The 4,718-nt window shown below is 35.5% G+C and overlaps 1 pseudogene across 1 annotated transcript; it reads left to right on the plus strand.

Moving 5' to 3' along the window:
* The first annotated feature begins 1,044 nt into the window (after nt 1-1,044).
* On the plus strand, nt 1,045-2,705 carry LOC116546996 (annotated as a pseudogene). The gene has a single exon (XR_004266905.1). The product of XR_004266905.1 is annotated as a serine/threonine-protein kinase Nek7 pseudogene (transcript).
* Nucleotides 2,706-4,718: the final 2,013 nt, after the last annotated feature.

The following is a 4,718-nucleotide window of genomic DNA, read 5'->3' on the forward strand; positions in this document are numbered from 1 at the left end:
GTTCGAACCATGAAACATTTCATCTCAATTATATTACATTAAAATGAACATGACATTAATGGTCAACAAGAATAATTCTTCTCATACTTCTAGGAATATATCTGTGGATGCTCAGTATAAATGTTAAAAGTCACAAGACTGTGAGAAAAACAATGCATCTAGCCCTCATGAAAAAAAAAAAACCAAACAGATTTCCTTTACCTATTCCAAAATAAAATTACCCTTCAGAAACCATACATAACTGATTAGATTTCAAAAAACAAGAGTTTATACTTCTTGCCCTTTATACATTTTTTAAGTTTACAAATAGCTTGAAAGCATTCAAATGAGTGTATGAAAAACACATATGAAAAACAATGGCTAAAGGGAAGTGTTCTTTGAACATGAAGTTTTCACGTTGGCAGGATAATTTATCCTAAGGTTGTATGGTGGCACGGAGTCCTTTAACAGTGACTGCCTCTTCGCCTTTGGGCTTCACAATTCTATGGGGAGCTGGTGGCCACTAATATGAAAGCATTCAGGGAAAGCACATCTGCACAAAGGCATTTACTAAACTCTGCCCATTTCCTTAAGCCACAGGAAGTGTTACCATCTCAGTCATCTTCGTGAACATTAGAAATGTTAATCTCATAACAATTTTGGCTGTAGTAATGGCCAGTTTTCATTTTATTACACATATTCTAGAATTACAACCTTGTCAAATGAATTGAAACTGTATCAACATTCACAGGAACAGTACAACACACATCCTCTCTTCCTCTTCAACAAGACCAAACACATGCACACAGGGTGGCCCAAATTTTTATAAGTTTAAAAAAATGTTTTCAATCCAGCAAAGTGTTGGTATACTAAATATCTTTTAAAAGGGCATTAAGCTCTCAGAAAGTATGAAACAATAATGGATAAAATGCACATACAATATTAATAAGAAAGTAATTTGAAGAATAATATAAAAAAATTCTTAAGGGGACCAATCAGAACTTCAATAACACCTATGAATAAAAACTTAGGCTTATACTATAGCGTACAATTACGAGTTAAGGAATGCAAGGGCCAGGAGTTCCTCAGTTCCAACCACAGAATGCCTTACAACCGGATATGGGCTATAACACATTAGCCAACTTTCGAATAGAAAAGAAAATTGGTCGTGGACAATTTAGTGAAGTTTATAGAGCAACCTGTCTCTTGGATGGAGTACAAGTACCTTTAAAAAAAAGTACAGATATTTGATTTAATGGATGCCAAAGCACATGCTGATTGCATCAAAGAAATAGATCTTCTTAAGCAAATGTAATAAAATATTACTCCTCATTCATTGAAGATAATGAACTAAACATAGTGTTGGAACTGGCAGATCTTGGTGACCTATCCAGAATGATAAAGCATTTTAAGAAGCAAAAGAAGCTAATTCCTGAAAGAACTCTCTGGAAATACTTTGTTCAGCTTTGCAGTGCATTGGAACACATGCATTCTCAAAGAGTCATGCATAGAGAATGAACCAGCCAATGTGTTCATTACAGCCACTGGGGTGGTAAAACTTGGAGATCTTGGGCTTGGCCAGTTTTTCAGCTCAAAAACCACAGCTGCGCATTCTTTAGTTGGTACGCTTTATTACATGTCTCCAGAGAGACTACATGAAAATGGATACAACTTCAAATCTGACATCTGGCCTCTTGGCTGTCTACTATATGAGATGGCTGCATTAGAGTCCTTTCTATGGTGACAAAATGAATTTATACTCGCTGTGTAAGAAGACAGAACAGTGTGACTACTCACCTCTTCCTTCATATCACTATTCAGAAGAACTATGACAGTTAGTTAATATGTGCATCAACCCAGATCCAGAGAAGCGACCAGACGTCACCTATGTTTATGATGTAGCAAAGAGGATACATGCCTGCACTGCAAGCAGCTAAACATGCAATATCATGAAAAGTGTAACCAAAGCAATTTAAAGTATTTTGTGCAAGTCATACCTCCCCATTTATGTCTGGTGTTAAGATTAATATTTCAGAGCTAGTGTGCATTGAATCCTTAACCAGTTTTCATATAAGGTTCACTTTGTACCAGTCACCTAAATCACCTCTTTGCAACACCCAAATGACTTTGGAATAACGGAATTGCATGTTAGGAAAGAAAATGAAACATGATGGTTTTGAATGGCTAAAGGTTTTTAGAATTACTTACAGTTTTCTGCTGATAAATTGTGTTCAGATAGGCTATCAGTGCCAAATTGAAGGTGCAGCTTGGCACACATCAGGGTAGACTCAGACCTGAGAAAAAGTATCTGAACATGTGACTGGTTTCTTTTTTAGTAATTTATGGACATTAAGGTGGACCCACAATTGTGAACTTTTGTCATGATTTTATTTTTAAATGTTTGAAGTACTAGTTTTAGTTCTTAAGAGTAGTTTTCAAATATAATTCGTATGATAAATGTAGACATAAACTATCTGAGAAACATTTAAAACTCTTAGCTTATACATTCAAAATACAACTATTAAACGTGAAAAGATTTGGGAACAAAATGAGTCAGACACTGAAGAGTTCTTGGTTTTGTTTTAGTATTTTTGATATTATCTTTGCATTGAAATGGTATAAATGAATCCATTTAGAAAGTGGTTAAGGATTTGTTTGGCTGTTGTGATAATAATTTTTAAAGTGGCACATTGCCCAAGGCTTTCTTTGTGTGATTTTATTATTGTTTGTACATTTGAAAAATATTCTTTGAATAAACTTGCAGTACCATATTTCAATTTCTTTATAAATTTAAGTGCATTTTAACCCTTGCACTTTTTAACTAAAAACACAGATCATGTGAAATTTTTGTTTTTCAAACAGGTTCATCACACACTACTAAAAATCCCACGGGACAATGAAATGCCCCGCATTCCCAAAGCAGTACCTACGCATACAAAGTCGATAGAGTGCCATCACACACTTCCATTTTAAATTACTTCCCAAAGCTTTAGTTACCCAAATGATTTCTGACAGGTATTAGCAGAGAAACATGGGCCAAAGGACACAATGAAGGTGCCTAGGAGCGAATTCAATGAAGGTCGCAGTGAATTTAGAAAGTTTATTTTGCCAATGTTGAGGACACAACTTGTGACACACTCTCGAAGTCATGACAACATGTGCCCAAGGTGGTCAAGGCACAGCTTTGCCTTATGCAACTTAGGGAGACATGAGACTTTAATCAATAATGCAAAATGTATACTGGTTTTCTGGCAGGACAACTAGAAGCAAAGGCAGGAAGACGTGAAACAAGAAGGAAGCTTCCAGGTTACAGATCAGTAACACACAAATGGTTACATTCTTTTGATTTTCTAATTAGCCTCTCCAAAGGAGGCAATCAAATATGCATCTATCTCAGTGACCAGAGGGGTGAGTTTGAATAGAATGGGAGGTAGGCTGGCATTAAGCAGTTTCCAGCCTGAGTTTTCCTTAGTGATTTTAGGGGTCCAATAATTTTTCTTTCACATTTCCCTCCTTTTCTTTTAAAAAAAATCTTTTGGAGAAAACATTTTACAAGAAAATGGGTTTCTGGTCTTGGGTTTCATCTGATCTCTCGTGGCTAGGAGAGTTTATTCCTAGATGGGTAGGCCCCAAAAGCTCCTTTCAGCGGGTTGTGAAGTCTCACATCCTGTGAAGTTAAAACAGGGGAGAGAAAGGGAGAGAAAACAGCAACAAACAAAAGAACAATCCTGGAAAAAGGATATAAGAAGACGTCAATTACTCTGCAGCCCCTACATCAGTAGGCAGGTATGAAAGTGGCTTATGTATGTAAACAGGTTGCTGTTATTTTCTTCTGAAGTTTATGTTGTCTGGCTTCAGTTCTCAGGGTTTTAACAAAGCACAGCTTAGGTTTCAGTGACTACAAATTAGGAAAAATTGAGTGAAAAAAATTGAAAACAGTATTTTGAAGAGTTGTAGCCAAGAAAAATGAAGAGTTCAGTCCAAACACTAGAAAACAATAAAAATAATAATAAAAAAAAAACTTTAGGCAAGACTAGAATCTAACAACAGGTCTACTGTAGTTTTGAAACATAATTTTTTCTCTCTCCAGTTTCCCATTTTTCTAAAGACAAATCATGTTGGGACTGATTTGCTTTATTACACCTGGCCCAATTATTTATATACTGTGCAGCAACAGTATTTTTTATATAGGCTTTTTAATTAATTGGCTTTGATTGAACTTTGTTCCATAGGAGAAATCTCAGATAAGATTTTTTAAAGCTGAGCCCAGCCATGGATTTGTGCCATCAAATACCTATGAGTTAGGTGAATTTCCTCTCCTCTTGAGATTCCAAGATAAACCCAGGGCTTCTGCACTTGTCACAAGGTGACATTCTTTACTTACCACAGGTCAGAAACCCTGTACAGGAACGTTGTACACAAAAATATGAGGCCAGTTTTTCCAAGGGCTTTATTGGCTTCATAAGTCAAGTTTGATTCCTTAAAGCACACCAATTCCAGTCAAAGCCTTGGTAAAATAACTAAATTCTCCAATTGTGTCCTATTGCAAAAGAAAACAGATTCTTACTGAACTTATGGAAGTAACTATATTGCCATAAATTGAGAATACTCATAGTTTCCAAATACTGGAGAAATTAGGTAGAGAGAAATAAATATGGTCCAAATTTTGTTCACAGGAATATATTGTTAAAAGCTGTAAATAACTTAAAAGTTTTCTTAACTCTAAAAAGCTAAACAAA

Source organism: Sapajus apella, unplaced genomic scaffold (assembly GCF_009761245.1).
Source record: "Sapajus apella isolate SASKATOON/1434 unplaced genomic scaffold, GSC_monkey_1.0 scaffold1817, whole genome shotgun sequence".
In the NCBI taxonomy this organism is placed as follows: domain Eukaryota; kingdom Metazoa; phylum Chordata; class Mammalia; order Primates; family Cebidae; genus Sapajus; species Sapajus apella.